Source organism: Delphinus delphis, chromosome 13 (assembly GCF_949987515.2).
Source record: "Delphinus delphis chromosome 13, mDelDel1.2, whole genome shotgun sequence".
In the NCBI taxonomy this organism is placed as follows: Eukaryota; Metazoa; Chordata; class Mammalia; order Artiodactyla; family Delphinidae; genus Delphinus; species Delphinus delphis.
This window is the reverse complement of record NC_082695.1, coordinates 14,069,185-14,086,814: the sequence shown is the minus strand read 5'-3', so window position 1 is coordinate 14,086,814 and position 17,630 is coordinate 14,069,185. Positions and strand designations below refer to the sequence as shown.

Below are 17,630 nucleotides of genomic sequence, written 5' to 3'. Positions count from 1 at the left end.
ACCGGGCCGCGCGTCCTGCAAACCTCAACGCCTCTCCCCCAGCCCCGGCCGCCTCCTCGGCTCCACACGCCGGGCAGCTCCGGGCCGCGCAAAATCTCCGCGAGCCGGGCCCTGCAGAATCCGAGGCCAGGCTTCGAGTGCCGCGTTCCGCGCCTCCCTGAGCCGCTCAGCCGGCGGGCTGCCTCCCCAGCCTCCCGGGCCATCTGCGGAACTGTTACCTCGCTCGGTGAAGCCGGTGCATTCACTGCATCCCTTCTGGCTCCTAGCAGGGAAGCCGGCGGCGAGGCGGGGGCGCGGGCATGGTGGCTCCGGGGTCTATGGGGGGGGACTGCTTCCCCAGACCAGCGGCTACCGCTGCCTACAAAGGAGGACCCACCGCGGGAGCCTCGGCAGTGACTGCCCACAATTCAACACACACCTCCTCCGCTTGCGCTCGCGCTCGCGCTCCCTAAAGACTTCCAAGTCGTCAGGCGCCAGAAGGGCTCCGAAGGAAGCGAAACAAGCGGCCTCCGGGAGCACCTCCAATAATATAATCTCAGTGCCCTGCTTCTCCCTTGTGCCCGCAGGGAGGGAAAACTGGGAGACAAGAGGGAGCCTGGGAATGGTCGACGTCCTTTCTGAGCGCAGCTTCCAGGGTTAAAGTTCCGGAATCCGAGGTAAGAGTCGGTCTCTCTCCCTCTCTCTCTCTCTCTGTCTCTCTCTCTCTCTCTGTCTCTCTCTCTCTCTCTCAGAAATACAAGCCGACTCAGCTGAGCTCGGTGACGTTGGGCTGCCTTGATGCTTACAAAGTACTGAAATTGCCTATCCAACTAGCTCCCACTGCACGCCGCCTGCCTCTGTCTGTCTCTCTCTCTCTCCCTCCCCTCCTCCCTCCTCCCTCTCCCTTCCCACTCCCTCCCCCAACCACCTTTTCCATTAGATTTCCCGAACACTCAAATCACAACACGACTCTCAAACCCAGACCTCGAGATCACCCCCTCCTCTCCACCCGCTCTCCAACCTCCATCCATCTCTGCTTCTCTGAGCGCGGCTCGGAGGCTGCAAAAAAAATCCTGCACAAATCATCGCAAACCCGCTCGGCTTCTGCCCGGGAAGTAATCTGGGTGACGCGGCTGTGCAGAGAACGGAGTAGGAACGCACGAGGCGTGCACACACGCGCTGGGAGCCTCCTCTGCAGCCTCGCCCGCGTTCTCTCTCCACCGCTGACCTCAAGACGGAGAACTGCCTGACCCCACCTGGCCCAGCCTGCCGCCGCTAGCCGCCCTGATATCTCCCCGCATCCCCACTCATCACCCCGACTCTGAGAGACTCTGGGGTGAAGGCAGGGTGAAGGTGCGTGGGGATGGGGGGCCAAGATCAAAGATGCCCAGAAATCGCCCTGCGCTCCCACCCCCCTCAGGGCCACCAGACCTCCCGTGCCCAGTTTTATTAAAATAATCAAACAGTCACTGGGGGCTGGCTGGGGTTTTCATCTCCACTCGCCTCCTCTCCCTGCCCTCCCCCTATCTGAAATGTATTATTTTGAGGGTCGAGTTGAAGAGGTCAATAGAAGCGTAAACACGGTCAGTAGGTCTTAGCCTGAGCAGACCCAGCTTGGAAAGTCAAGAATTAGTGCTTGGAACAAACGTCAGGGTCCCCGTTGTTGTTTCTCACCCATGTCTCTGTCACCCTGTTCTTTTCTCAGCCTCTGTCTAGAGATTCAAGCCTGCAGGCCAAGGTCTGGGGAGAGGGATGGAGGGAGGAGAACCGCTAGGGAGATCTGAGGCTGCCTCAGTGCCATCCTCTATGGCCCCGGGAACTAAAATCCCAGCGCAGGCCTGATGCATCGCTGCAAAATTCCTAAGTGGATTGTCCAACCCTAAAAGTGGGGCAACTGGGGAGAAAACCAACCCAAGCATTCTCTAGAGTTCTCACTCCACCTTCCAGGTTTGTTTTCAAACAGCCTTTTGCTGAGACAGTTTATTTATTTGTGAAAACACCCTCACCCTTCCAAAATGTCAGCTCAGAGGACTTTGGGCTCGCTCAGGGGGCGACCCCCGGCCAACGACGGAAAACAAACATGGCTTCAGGAAAAGCCTGCATCTCCGCATCTCTGGCAAAAAGGAAGGGGAAATCCAGAAAGAGCTCTCCAATCCCTTTACATTCTCAGAGATTTGCGGATAAAATAAAGTCCCATAAATAATCTGCAGGTCCCTCCCGAGAGGGAGAATCTGTACTCCCCCAAGTAATTGCCTGGCCCAGATTCACTTAGTTTGTGAAGTGCAGATTCTGCGGGCCACCAAGTTAAATTGGTATTTTGAAATCTCAAGGGCGAATCTATTCTTGCCAGGTGACACTCTCGCGAGCAAGAGAGTGCATTCTTATTTCCACGGTGAAAAAAAGAAGCAAGGCTGGGAGTGGAGTGGATTCATCTGGGCCGAGCTGGGGAGGGAAGCCAAGGGGCCCTGGGCAGGCCAGTGCTAAGAGAATCCTCTACCCCCCACCCCAGAGCTCTCCAGGGCGACACTCACCTCCAAAAATCCTACCTCTTCTTTCCAGCGCAGATGCCGAGAGTAACGCCTCGCTGGGAGGGGTGTGTTCAGATGAAGAGTTTGGAAAGGACCCCCCAAAAGAGACCCCTTTTAGGCCAAGCCTTCTTCCAGCGTCTTTCAAGAGTAGTGTGTACCTCCCAGCCCGAAGTTGGTTTGTGGTCTTCGACAAATTAAATATTACTGTTTATTACCAGGCATACCCCAATAAAATAAAGAGGCAACCAGGCGATACCGACTATCTCACCAGCCGCTGCACCTATAAGACTTGGAGACGTCACGAGTCACGCAACCGGCCCGCGCGCTGTCACGCTCGACTGGGGGGCAGCGGCGGGACGTTGAGTCCTCTCCGTCTTCGCCTATCACTCCCGCCCGGGTCTGCGCAGCCACAAGTCTCAGACGCCTGGGCCACGGGAATAAATAAAGAAATAAACAAATCCAACGCTCTCTGGGGAAATGGGGGTGGCGGACATCAGCCACAAATAGAGACAAGATCGATTTGCTTAGGGAGAGGGAGGGGGTCTTTTGGCGAAGGGAGGTGGGAGCCCACATCAGCCCATGGATTGGAAAAAAACCGAGTTGGCGGGGGCTGGGGGGGGGGCGTTGGAATCGAGGTCTCTCGCAGGAGGTAAGAGTCTTCTCATTATTTAAAAACAATTTTTTCCCAGGAGGAGCTCTCAGCATATGACTATTGAGGCGCCTCTCCAGCTGATTAAGTTTGGGACGCGATAACTCACTGCCCGCTTGCCGGCGTGCATAGAAGTAATTACTGGGTTAATCGCGGAGGGGAAAAGACACAGAGACGTTTGGAGCAAGAGAGAGTCGTCCGCAGCGTTTCTCGCTTAGAAGAAGTCCATTCTGCGAATCCTCCTTTTGCTAGGTCGGGGCATGCAACTGGTCCCAGCGTGGCCCGGCGGGGGCGGGGTGCGGGAGGGTGATTTGTGCAGAGAAAAATTGTAGTGCCGGGTCCTGCAGAGGGACGAGGCGCTCTATTTTGTTTTGTAATGACGATTATTATTATTAATATTAGTCTCGTCAGGGGGCATACCTTCTAAGCAGCCGCGTGGCGGATGCGCACAAGCTTTTGCGCGCAACTGGAAACACACTAGGTTCAGTTGCGAAACGTACCGCATAGACGCCCCTGGCGGCGCTGAAAGGAGAGCTAGGCCTACCCAGCACGGAGCGAGCGAGCGAGCGAGCGCCCGGCCTTCTGGAAAGGGTAAGTTCCCCTCCTAGGGGCCCCGAAGGAGCCGGACATCGGACTCTGGACTTGCCCGCGGCTTCGGGGTTCGAGCCTGGGTTGCGCGCGTGCCCCCAGCACCACCCCACCCCCCGGGCTTTCCGAAGCACGGCTTGGCCCCAGGCCGCGTCTGTCTGGGGCTGGAGCAGCAACAAAAAGTGCAGGAACGCAGTCGACCGGGCAGTCTCTGGAGCTAAGGTCTGGCCCGCGGGGAGACCTGGCAGTGGTTTCCAGCGCCGGACGCGGGCGCCCGGGCCAGTCGGGCGGCAGACTCTGCTGCTTCCAGCAAGCAGAACCCGTGTCTCTCCTCTCGGCCAGGCCGCAGTGACTTTCCCGAGCTTCGCTTTCATTTCCCAAATTATTAATAGTTATCTTTTACCCACTCCGAGGCCCTTTGGGTGCAGCGTTTGTTCCCAGATGCCTGAGAGCGCAACCCCAAATCCTTCGCCCAGAACCTGGAGATGGGTTTCTATTTGACCTCTGGGCCGAGGTGGGCCGGAAACGGAGGCCTGGGCCCCGCCGAGACTGGAAGGGGAAAGCGAAACTCCGAGCGGGGCGAGCTCTTTTCCGTTTCGCTCCTTTCTCTCGCATCCCTGGCGCGGGCCCCGCAACGACCCGGACCGACTCACAAAGGATTCCGTATGCTCAGCTTCCGGACCCGCTATCCCAGAGGGTCCGGAGGCCGCACCACTGGTAGAATAAACTGAAGACCTCAACTAGGTTTGAGAATCTCCATTATTTCCCCAGTCATTGGACAGTTAACTTGAAAGAGAGGCTTCGATCTGCAACCTTCCTTCCTTCTTTCGGAGGACCGATGCTTTCCCCGAACTGCCACCCCCATCCCTACCCCCATCTCCACCCCCACCCGCGCTCGGTTTTCTCCCGAAATGTATTTTCCTCATTTTGCAAAATTCCTGCCTTCATTTTAATATTGCAGTGGATAGGGAAGCAGAAGTTCCTATGTTAAAAATCGAAAACAATAAAAGCAAGGGCGACCGCTGTTGATCTTTTTCCTTCACTCTTGCCTTCTACTTTTAAGAAAGTCGCATTCTGGGGCTTCCCTGGTGGCGCAGTGGTTGAGAGTCCGCCTGCCGATGCAGGGGACGCGTGTTCGTGCCCCGGTCCGGGAGGATCCCACATGCCGCGGAGCGGCTGGGCCCGTGAGCCATGGCCGCTGAGCCTGCGTGTCCGGAGCCTGTGCTCCGCGACGGGAGAGGCCCCAGCAGTGAGAGGCCCGTGTACCGCAAAAAAAGAATAGAAAAGAAAAGAAAAAGAAAGTCGCATTCCAAACCACCGTATTTCTTTCCTCCCAAAAGAGAACTCGCTTAAGAATTCACCCCATTTCCGTTTCTCTCCGAGATGTGTCCCCGCCTGACTCGGATCTCTATCGAAGGCAAAAAGTAGGTAGAAGTGCAGATGGGACTGGGAAAATTAATAAGAATTATAACAACAGTAGAAATAATGGCGAAAGCAAACTTCGACCAACTCGTTTTGCAGAAGAGAGGGTCAGACTGAGGGTGGGAAATTCCCTCGTTTCTCAGGCGGTCACTTTCCCTGCTGCCTAGTTAAATATGGCTCTGTTGTATTTTTTTCCAGGACTGCAGTATCTTCCTTCCCCATGTTTTACTCGGTTCCTGGTTTCCTCCCTCTTGACCAGAAGTATCCGGGAATACTGGCGGTTATGATTATTTCAATATCCACTATTCTCCAATATTTCCACCAAGAATTAGTTTTGTTACTTACTTTACTGATCAGGTATGTTGAGGTTGCCCCCTGTGCTTTGGAAATATTCCCCTCCCTCCACTCCCCCAAGTTTGATGGACGAGATTTCCCCCACGGCCACCACCACCCCAGTCAGGTTAATGAAATAAGAAATGGCTACGGGCGGGAACTTCATTCGAGAGGCTCAGCCTGGAGCATCTCAGCGCCGGAGATCTGCAGAAGAACAGAGAAGGCAGTACCACACTTGGAGGCAAAGGAGCCCCTGTTGCTGCTCCGTCCACCTTGGCAAGTCCCCAGTGGAAGAGAAGGGCGAGGGTCTTGAGCTGAGAAAACCTGGATCACACCCCCCGCCCCCCGATTCCGTAGGCTGCTCTGAGCCTGAGAACTCCAATCGTACCCGCAGCCTAGAACCTGTAGAAAGGCCTCCTCATTTAGTCACCATGTCTGCAGGGCCACAATGTCCCCACAGCCCCGAAAGGAGTGGGGGGTGGGGAAGAGACTACATTCCAGGGCTCTGACCCTGGAAAGATAGAGATTTAGGCTAATACCTCCAGGTCTGGGATGCAGGCGGGATGGGGGGCGGGAGGTGGCTGTCTGGACACTCCCTCCCTCAGCTGGAGGGTGCGGTGGAAACTTGGGAGCCTGCTGCTCTCCGGGGCTCTGGAAAGACAAATTTTCTTTGGCAAAGGGAACGGTGTCGCGCTGTCGACACGGCAGACTATTTTTCTTGTTTCCTCGCAAGGTGGGGCGGCGGGCTGGGGGGAAGAAAGCAAGAAAGAAAGGGAAATTAAATCCACACGTGTTAAGCTTTGCTCAAAGGGCAGAATTCAAAACGGAGACGAAACTCGGATTCTTCCAGTTCTGGCTGCCCGCGGGCCTCTTTCCAGACAGCCCGGGTCTCACGGAGCATGGCATCCCCACCGGAGACAATTCGATCCGATGTTTCACAAAGCGTTTTATTTAAGGGGGAAGGGGCATGGTTTCTCTCCGTCTACCTGCGGAGAGGCAGAACACGTAACAGCAAAGAAAACACAGAAGATGGCAGTTGTGAGAATATTGACCTCCTTTAAGAAAGTTCAGCTTGCTATCGCCCCGTCAGCCCAGTGATTCAGGTAACACTCACCCTATGGCCGGGGTGAGCCAGGCCAGTGATTTTGGAAAACCCTAAGGTCTGATCAGGCTTTGGGCCTGTCTGTTTTAAGAGAACCTTAGAGGCTGTTTTGTAGACGCGGGAAGAGGCAGATTCATCTGCAGGGCTAAACCTCTCATCCCTTCCTCGTTTCTTTCTGGGAGAAACTTGCCGGAAAGGAGTTCTGCACCGGTGCAGGGGTGGAGGATGGAGGAGGCCACCCTGCCTGGAGCTGCGAGGGAAAACTCTAGTAATGACCTCGAGGAGGTGAAGGGAGATGGGTGGGGGCATGGATGACGAGGGCGGCCAAACCCCAAACTGGAAGGATCTATCACCAAAACGATTGCTTGGTCGAGACCTCTAATTTTTCTTCCCTTTCAGCTCGGGCCGAGAGCGCCCCAGCGGGTCGCCTCTGGGCTCCTTGTACTGGGTTTCTGGCCTTTGGGGGCAGCCTCGACAGCGACAGAAGGTTCCGGAAACGGGGACCCCAAACGCCTTGCTCCTCCGATACAGCCGTAATCACACCCGGAAAACACTGGGGTGAAACCGACAGAGGCTGGCCGTGGGGTGCAACTGACAGAGGTTCACGGTGGAAAAGTTCCCGGCAATTGTTTCCACAAGGGCCCTGGGTTTCCTGGTCGCCATGGCAACCCTGGAGTTCCCCTCGACCCCTCTCAACCACCGGGCGCCCGGAGGACAATCGCCGCGCACTTTCGCCGCGCGCCCTGAGGCCTGCAGGGCGCTTCCGTGCTTCGCCCTTGGCTTCCCAGAGCCTCTTCAGTGGGCTCAACACGGCAGGGATTGACAAAACTCCCCTCTTTTTATAAACTGGGGGAGAAAGATCGAGATTTAGTAGAACTTCTGCTGGGTAGGTCTCCAGCAAAAGCCCCCACTTTGAATGGCGAATGATGACCTCGGAGACGTGCGCTCACGCAGCGGGTGGGATACTTTCATCCGAGCCCGCATCCGGCACATCTCAGCTAGGGACCTGGGTCTTGAGGAATCCCAGGGGGTTCTCTTCACGCATACTGCCCACCCCCATGGCACCTGAGGCTCCCCGCGCGTCCGTCCAGGCAACGGTTTCTGCTGCCTGGAAAAAGTCTCCAAAGTGGGAGGAGAAAAGCCAGGAGCTAAAACTCATGGCATTAATGTCTGCCAGATCTCATTGAGAGAAAAAATAAATTATACTCCTTTTCCTTTAAGAGAGAAAAATGTTGGATTGTGGGCATACTATAAAGAGCATTAAATAATACTTGGGGGTTGCATTGCTTTCTCCTTGAAACTGCAGGGGAAAATGCCCCTCTGTGGGGTGGCCAATGGACAATACAGGACAACTTTTCTGTTCTCATTTTGGAGGCAGTAAGCCCTCAGAAAGAACCAGGCTGCTGACCAGCTTGGACGGCCGGGTTTGGCGGAATGGAGGTAGCCGAAAGAGCAGTTCCTGTTCTGAGTCCATCCCCGCCTCGTTTCACTCTCTGCTGTGGACCTCATTCATCTCCCAGCTGGTCAGGAAAGACAAAACTTCTCTCCCTCTACTTCCAATGGGGGCATCCAATGTCTCCAAAAACTCTGGGCTGGCCTTGCAGTGTTGCTACCCACTTTCTCCGTCTGAGTCTGGAAGACAGCCTGCAGGGGTTCCCTTAGCACACTCAGGCTCCCATTTCTTTCCTCCCCAGCATTTTGCATTCGTATCTGCGGAAGAGTCCTGCTTGTGTCCACACAGCCACAAGGAGAGAGGCTCAAAGGTCCACTAGCTTTCGAGATGCCATCAGAGCTAACATTTATGGCCAGGAGGTCCTGCAACATAGTTTCAGCTCAGCTAGTTCTAAATAGCTCCATGAGAAGGTGGCTCCTGGCCAGTCACATGCTGGTAGGACCTGAACCCAGGCACTCTGACTCCAGAAGCCAGGAGCTCCTCTTTCACAAGACAAGGCCAGGGAAGGGGAAGGAATGGGAAGAGGTCTCCTGGATTGCGGGCGGGAGGGGTGCGAAGGGCACTTTGTAAGCACCTAAAAGCACATTCAGTCGTGGGATAAACGCTTAGATCTCTTTTCGCGTCACCATCTCCTCTCCCCACTCTCACTGAGGAGGCAGGGGGACCCAAAAGGGGGCCTGTGGACACACAGCCCCGGATCCACAGCACTTGGCAGGATGGGACAGAAGATGGGGAGATGCTGAGTCCTCCTCTCCAAACCTCAGCGTTCCGTTCCCAAACCCTGGCCCGTGTTTATCACAGCTTCAAGCCAGTACACGCTGTCCCCTGGAGGGAGAGAAATAGGGTGGGTAGGGTAGAGGAGGAGAGGAGATGTGCCTGGCTCCTTTTCTTGAAACAAATAATTAAGCTCAGAGAGGGTGGGGAGAGTCACACAGCCTCTGCTGGAAATTCACCCAGCTCTGTGCCCATCCCTAGGCTTTGCACCTTCAGGAGGAGCCTGAAAGGGGACCCTAGCCGCTTGGGAGTGTGCGGGGCCTGTAGGCTCAGCCTGCTGAAGGCATGGAGCCGCCTGCAGTTCCCAGACACTCCGTGCTCGGGGTGGAGAGAGTGCGCCAGTGGCGTGGGTCTCAGGGAAGTCCCAGACCTCTTAGGGGCTCCAGACCTGGGATTCGGAGGAATCTGTGCCTGGCACCAGTCCTGCAGCCTCCCCAGCCGCGCCTGCCTTGCCTTCCCACTTCTAGACCCTTCTTCCTGCTACCCGTGTGCCCGGGAGCGCACCTCTGCCACACCGGCTCCTGGCGCAGCACTGGCTGCCGCAAATCCAAGTTAGGAAGGGAGGGACTCCTTTAGAAAGTGAGGAACTCTGAGATGCAAACCCCAGGACAGCTCCCCAAAAGGAGGCGCAAGTGATCCTCACTCCAGCTTCCTCCCGGGACCTGCCGGACCCCATGGCCTTCAGGGACCAATGCTTCCCTCCTCCATGCAAAATGCGAGCTCCGTTGGGCTGCCCCGTCTCCAGGATCTCCAGCACCACCTGCGTACCTCCCACTTCCAGGACCCTGGGGGACAGACACCAGCTGGGTTCTTGGGGTTTTATCCCCGACCTCTCCCATGCCAGTCCTCCAACAACAGCTGCCCCAAGGAGGACTGGCTCCTGGTACATCTTAGGGAGTGCCCAGGACCCAGGAGTGGGTCCCTGACTCCACAACAGCTGAATGTGAGCACAGGCCAGGGCTGGCTCTAGCTCACTCCCCGGCCTCCTGCCCAGTTTCCATCTTGTAACAAAGCTGGAGCTTCTACTGCCCACCTGGAGCGATGGGCCGTGTGTCTCCTCCTTAAGGATATGACATTATCCTTAAGTCTCTCTGGATGACTGTGTGTCCTCTGAGGAGGGACTTTGTGTGTCTCTCTGCTGTTGTGTTTGTGTGTGTGTGTGTGCTGTCGTGTGTCCCTCCTTGAGAGAGAACACTGAAAATACATATATATTTTCTCTGTGCATCTCCTTATGGGAAAACACTTGTGAGTCCCGGTGTCGGGGCCCCGAGTGTGTATGGTGCAGGTTGGTGTGGGTCCGTGTGTCCTTGTGGAATGCCTTGTGTCTGCGTAGAGCCTGCAGGGTAGCCACCACCCAAAGATCATCACGGGGCAACCGGTGTCCTGGGCTCATAACCCAGTGTTCAGCTACCCTCCTTTTTTATGGGCCACTTGTGTGATTATTATTTTTACCAAGAGCGCCAAGCGGAGGTCTGCACGCCTGCGTCTCCTGAAAGGCAGTCACAGCCCAGCTGTTCAGCTAGGAGGCCAAAGGGGCCGTGTACAGGCGGCCCGGGCCACCAGAGTCTATATTTGGAAACAAATTCCACAGTCACTTCCTGGGGATTGGCTGGAAGATGCCTGCGAGTAGAAGGGTCAGTGCTGTACATGAAGTCCCCTCTCAACCCTGCCACCCGGGGGCTTAGGGCCCACACTCCTGGCAGGTTGAAAGTGTCAGGTGCAATAAATGTGCCGGCCACACACCTGGACAGTAGGCAGGGTAGTTAATTCCTCTGCGGGCAGAGTGCAGGAGGGGGGCAGCTGATACACAAGCACGCCCCACCCCCGGCCCAGAGCATTCGCCCACACCCAGGTGTGCACGTGCGCCCTGCACACACCTCCAGAGCCCTCCGCAGTCCCAGAGGAAGGGGAGGCGGCTCTACGTCCCAACCATGTTTCCTTCTCGGAAGTTGGTTTCAAGGCATCACGTGCTGCATCCTGGCTGCCCCTGTAACAAGTGCCTGACCCGCCCCTCCCAAGTGGCCTTTACCTTGTCCCCCAAGGCCGTGGTCCTGATGGGCTGGCTCCAGGGTGGGTCTGCCCCTGGAGCCCTATCCATCCAGGGCCACAGCCACTTGCAGCCAGTCCTTCTGGGGTCCAGGTTGGGGCACAGCGCTCATCTGGGTTGCTGAGCCCATGCTTCCATCACTCCTGCACGGAAAGCAGTGAGGTTTCCAGCCACTTCTGTCCCACGGTGCTGGGAGGGAGCTGGCTTGACTGAGCTCTGTGTCCCGGCCCCTCGCTGATGCCACTGTCCTAGCCCTCTGTCCCCCAAGGGATCAAGCAACAAGGTACCCCAGACCCAGCCACTTGGGAGTTACTTGGAGCACACACAGCCGTGCACGGCCACCCACTGCATGCACAGGGGCAGCAGTTCTGTTCACACACACACACACACACACACACACACACACACACACACACACTGATTCTGTCACATGAATACACAGACTCCCTCCCATACTCAGTCTCATACAAGCTCCCACAGGCAAATACACACCCGCTTAGTCACACACACACTCTCATGCTCGTCGCCACACAAAGACCGGCCCACATTCACAGTCAGACACACACACAATCATGGTCACACACACGGCAGGCTCACACCTGCACATATGTGAACGTTAACCCAGTCACAATCACAGGCGGCCACACTGGCCCACAGTGACGCACAGAAAGCCACACACACAATCACAGTCCTTCACCCTGAGTCGCACACGCACACACACACACAGTCATATTCACATCCATTCATCCATGGTTTGCACTCAGTCACTGTGTCCACCCCTACCCTGGACGCTCAGTTCTCCCCTCCTGCAGCCTGCACACGGTGCCATTAGAGGTGGGGTGCCCCTGCCCAGCCGGGCAGTTATTGGGTGACACGATCCGGGATCGTTACCAAGGCACGGGGGGCTCCTCTGGAGAGAACCCCTTGAGTCAACTCCCCCACCCAGGCAGGAACTCTCCAGGTCAGGAGGAGGAAGGACACATGGGGTTTTGCAGCAGGCGAGGGAGAAGCCTCTCTCCAGCTCTGCCCTCAGCCCTGCAGCCCGCCTCTTCCCTAGCTGCCTGTCAACCGCCCACAGAGGTCCCGGGGCTCATCTAGGGAGTGGGACCCAAGGGAGCCCTCAGCAATAACTAGTCCAACTCTTTGATTTTACATCTCGGGAAACTGAGGTCTAGAGGCACAGTTCACAGGTCTAAAGACCGGGAAGGAAACAGACACAATTCCCAAGGATTTTGGAGCAGAGCTAGGACTGGGGCCCCCATCCTCTGCCCCTCATGCAGACCACACTGCAAGATTACTGGACACGCCACCCACCACTGCCGTCACCGCCCTTCCACCTACTGGCCCAAGGATGCCTGAGCGACCCGCCCATAAGCAAAAGTGAGTCATCAGACCACATCTCATTCCTGCTTACAACCCTCCAAAGGGCAGCTCAAAGAGCTTATGATAAAATCCCAACTCCTGGACTTCCCTGGCGGTCCAGTGGTTGACTCCGCAATTCCACTGCAGGGGGTGTGGGTTCAATCCCTGGTCAGGGAACAAAGATCATGCAAGACGTGCCACGGCCAAAAAAAAAAAAAAAAAAAAAAGTCAATGGTTCTTTAGGAATTCCTGGCGGTCCACTGGTTAGGACTCCACGCTCTCACTGCCAAAGGCTCGGGTTCGATCCCTGGTCGGGGAACTATTAATAAGATCCCACAAGCTGCGTGGCACAACCAAAAACAAAAAACACCAACCAACTCCTTTCTGTATCTTTAAGGCCTTGCACGAGCTGTCCCCTCCCGGCCCCTTCCACCTCATCTCCCGCCCCCTTTGTGCCTCCACGTTCCATCTGCTTCCTTCTCTGTTCCTCATTTGCACCAACCCTTGTTCCCACCCCAGGACCTTTGCATGTGCCACTGCCTCTGCTCCCAGCTCTCCTCGTGGTTGCCTCCTTCCATCACCTTTGTTATGTGTTTGTTTATTATCTGCCTCCACCATAGGCTCTAAACTGCCTAGGACAGAGATTGCGACTGTCTCATTCAACACAGCATCTGTCCCTTCTACATGGCACTAGAGAAATGTCAGTTGACTAGAATATATGAAGGTATTGTAACAGATGGGCTCAGACCCAACGATGTGGAGACATAGACAAAGCATATCTACGGAATCAATAAAATGCATAGGACGCACAAGACTGTAGGACTCTCCCTGCTCCATGCAATAAAATAAGAATAGAAGTCTGAATGTGGTAAGTTTGGAGGGAAGAAAACGTCCCTGCAGCGTATTTTTGGTTTTCGGAGCCGCTCCCTCTCTCCCTGCCCCAAATGCCCCCTACCCTGGACTGTCCCTCCCCTGTCCTCTGGGCCTTTCTTTTGTGCCCCCTTCCATCTGTTCCCAGGAGCCTGGACAAGCAGCCAGCAGATAAGTGAAAGTGGTATTTTTATAGGCTGATAAAAAAACATGCTTATCTAGAAAGCTCTGTCCCATCTCCCCAATGTCCCTAATTGGCCATTTGCCCAATGCCCTCTCCACTGGGGCTGCAGACACTCTCCCCGCTTGCCTCTGCCCTTGCGTCTGCCCCGTTCCCCTCTGCCCTTCCCCCTCTGCCGGGGTGGGGAGGGAAACCTTTGCCAGAAGGATTTTGGGGATCAGAAGGGAGGTGAGAGACGATGGGGAAGGGGACGGGTGGTGGTGAGGGAGGGTTCGCACTTCTCCAAGTGGGTTTGCTATGCCACTATTTAATGGTGCCAACTGTATTAAATTCTATACTCTTGCAGCCTCTTAAATCCATTTATGGCCCATGCTAGACCCTGAGCTGTAATAATAATAAAAATAAAAGAAAGGATTTATGCACCCTGGGTGTGGACCCGTCGCCGGCAGAAAAAAAAAAGAACTGTTTCTCGCTGATCTTGCTGGCCTGTCGCCCGCCCCCTGACCTCCTGTTTTTCCCTGGGTGGAGGCTCCCAGGGGCCAGGGAGGAGGACAACTGGGCTTCTGGTGAGAGGGGAGATTTAGGGAGCTGAGTGAAGAGTCAGCTTAAAAGGAACATTTGCTGGGCTTTTCCCAAACTGATTTTTCTAGACTAATCTCTCCACTTCTCTCTCTTGGGTTCACGGAGGAGGGCACTCTTGTATTCTATTTCTTGTATTCTATTATATTTAGAGCAGATCTGGACCCAAAGTGTGACCAGGAACTGAGGAGAGAGCAAATATCTGGGGTAGAAAACGCCTGGAGAGGAAGCTGGCTGTGTGGGCTGGCTCAGCTCCCAGGCATTGCCACAGGTTCAAATTCTGACCCTGTCACTTCTGGTAGTGGACCAAACATTGCCCACCACATGATACCCATGCCCTTGGGTAACCCCTTCCCACATTGACACTGAACTTGGCCTCTGTGACGTGCTTTGGCCAATGGGATGACTAAACACCTTGTACATTTCTGCTATCCTGTCCCTCTGTCTTCTCCCTGTGAAGCCAGGGCTAGCCTGCTGGAGCATGAGACTCAGAGCTGAGCCAGCCCAGTTGTCCCAGCCAAGGCCATAGATACATAAGAAAGACCAGCCAAGATCAGGAAAACCACCTATTGACTGAAGGTGACCACAAGCATCTGAGTAAGCACCAATTGGCAGACATTTGCAGCTAACCCATAGACTCATAAGGGAAAATAAACGTTATTGTTGTAAGCCACTGGTGGTAGTGCTTATTTGTTATGCAGCACTATCATGGCAGTAGGTAACTGATACAAGGTCTTGTGCCAAATCCAGCCCTGACTATCCCCACATTCCAGTTTTTAAGGAAAGACGCTTTAAGGTTCCAGCTGCAAATTCTCAGGCTTTAATTTCAAGGGTTGGTTATTTAAAGCACGAGAAATAGATTGGCGCTTCTGGCTTCAGACCATGGAAACTGGAGGAGACAAGGAGTCGGGGAGAGTTCCTATAAAGTCAGGTCTACATTGAAACAATTTCCTGGTTAATCTGAAACACATAGATCTGGGTTTAGTGAGGCAGGATGAGTGAGCACTTTCCGAGAAACACTACAGCAGGTTTTTCTGTAGAACGCATTATCAGGCCAGAGTAGACAACGTCCATTTCCTCCTCTGGATACAGCACTCTGATACCCCCTGGGAAGCAACCCATTCTTCAATTACCCAAGAGGCGGCTAATTAGCATATTCCATCCCCCAGCTATAGTGATTGGTTCAACAATGAGCATGTGTCCAAATCCTATCCAATCAGAGGCTATTGTGGGACTTTTGCCAGAAATATTGGAAAAAGAAGATGTCCGTCTGTATAGCACTGATATATTCAGTGTCTTATAATAACCTGTAATGGAAAAGAATCCGAAAAAGAATTTATATATATTATATATGTATACCTAAATCAATTTGCTGTACACCTGAAACATTGTAAATCAACTATACTTCAATGAAAAAAAAAGAAGGTCTCGGTCTACCGGACTTAGAGTTTTAAGGATGGAAAGCCTAGTGCCGCTGATAACCATCTTGCTCCACCAAGGGAGAGCTGCCCAAAAGGACAAGCGCCTGACATCCTTAGGACTTAGTATTCCCACATGTAAGAAGAGATAATAATTGTGTCCCCTCTTAGAATTATTAGGAGGGTTTGAATGAGATAATACACGAAAAGCTACCAGGCGAGTGATCCGTAGATGTTAGCTATTGTGATGAATTCGGTGTAACCATCGGCCTAGATCTGTATCTGATATTTAACTTGTAACTAAAAATAAACAGATCCTTATAATGATGCTTTCCATGTGTACATGGATGCCGGCAAACATATTGTATGGCATATACTTCCAGATGAGCTAGTAAAATTCCAAGCTGGTCTTTCTAAGCAAAGAAAATCCTAATCTTAATCAGGCATGTCCTTTGACTTGCTCTTGTGAGGGGAGGTTTGAAATGAGCCACCCTGAACTCTCCCCGGTCACCAGAGGCACAGATGTGGTCACCACAGAAGGTACCGTGTGCAGAGGGTCAGTTGAGTTTGGGTTACATTTATTCTCAGGACCGTCCTCACTGTCTCCGTCTCCTCTGGGGCTGTGTTAATTTCCTAGGGCTGCTGTAACCAAGTACCACGGACTGAGGGGCTTAAACAACAGAAATATATTATCTCACAGTTCTGGAGGCCAGTCTTGGAGCTGAGACTTGTCAAGCAAGGTACATCACCCCAAATTTCTGCCTCAGCTCATTTGACTCAAATCTCTAGGGAAAGGTGGGGCACGCTTCTTTGGAAAGAGGAAACTTCCGGGTGAGACATTGGCTCACGCTGCGTTCCCAAGGAAGTGTCTGCAATGTGGCAGTGAATGAAGCTAAGATTGCACAGTGTCTTCAGCAGCTCAAAACCCAAAAGCAAGGGTGTTGGTTCAAACACCTGGAGCCATCTGGGCACCGTTTTATGACAACACAGCTACAGGCTGTTGCGGTCCAGTTTTCCCACCACACACCCACCCCCCGCCCCTGTAGCTCATCAAGTAGTCACGACTCAATTTACATAAAAAGACATTGAATGAATGTGTGTTGACCCATCTGCCACGAGGAGACCTCTGTCACTGACCTGGAACAACTTACATTTCAATGAAGGAAGATGTTTGCACAGCCCACGTGGGTCACAAGGACTACGTCCTCTTTTCCCAAGAATATTAGTATCCATTTATTTATATCAAAGCCTTATTTCCCCTTTCACACCCCTTAAAAGGAAAAGCAAACCACTGGGGGAAGCAATATACCAAGAGACCCCCAGGAAGTTATTAAGCAATAATAGGGGGTGGTCTTGCTCTATAGCTCCTCTCACGTTGGATTTTGAAGACGGTTCAGAGAATGGTTCTAAAGTCAAGGTGGCTGGCTTAAGGGTTGGGAAATCTGAACTAAGGCCTTTCATCTCTCTGCCCACGTTTTTGCTGAAAGTCATTGCCGTCTGCACGGATCTGGATGGCCAGAGGGTCGAGCTAGCGGTCACTCATACCAGCCACCGCCCAGCTTTTGCATCTCAGTAGCCCTGGGCAGTTGCTTTCATTCACGTACCGCCCATGGATTCCATGAAACACGTTTCCAGTGCAGCTCAGTAGCTGGATCCCCTGTGAAGGGCATTAGTGGACTTGGGTGACTATGGGTGAGTTACTAAACTTCTCTGAGCCTCATTTCCTCTTCTACAGAATGGACACACTTGTACCTCTCTTCTAGGATTGCTAAGAGGATTAAGTAAGATATTCATGTTTATCACTTAACACGCCACTGCCAGAGGGCCACCAGATGTGATAAAATTATCCTTCTTCCTCTCTGTGGTCCATGTGTAGAATGTATAGAACTGAGAAAGCTTGTTTCCTTTAACCCACAACAAAGCGTTCAGGCCTTTTAACAGGAGGAAAAAGAGCCACTCCTGAGTAGATTGTCCCTCTGCCTCACGATTTATCTGAAGCCTTGAGACTGTGAACACCCACCTTGCAGGGAGATTTTGAGGATTGTAAGTAAGGCCAGTGGCATGGTTGGCACAGTGCAGAAGCACGATGGCTCGAGTATAATTTCAATCCTAAGTGGTGAATCAGAGGAAGACACCCATGAGACTGCATTTACTGAGCTTTAGCTCCCTGCTGTTCCCTTTACACCCCGCTTCAGCTCAAATATTGGCACTTAGTTAATGCTTCAGAGGTCTAAGGCTGAGAGCTTCTTTTCCACCCCTTTCTCCAGACCAGCTGGAAGAGATCTGAGCTATACCTGGAATTCATTTAATACTCTAACTCCATCTTATTCCAACCTCCAAGGCTA

The 17,630-nt window shown here is 53.6% G+C and overlaps 1 protein-coding gene across 2 annotated transcripts in view; it reads right to left on the bottom strand.

Moving 5' to 3' along the window:
• The window catches only part of TBX5 (T-box transcription factor 5), a 44,843-nt gene extending 44,432 nt beyond the window's left edge, over positions 1-411 (bottom strand). For both annotated transcript variants that reach the window (XM_060029383.1, XM_060029385.1), the window contains exon 1: positions 219-411. The gene's annotated coding sequence lies outside the window, so the exon portion shown is untranslated. The remainder of the gene's footprint in view (positions 1-218) is intronic.
• Positions 412-17,630: the final 17,219 nt, after the last annotated feature.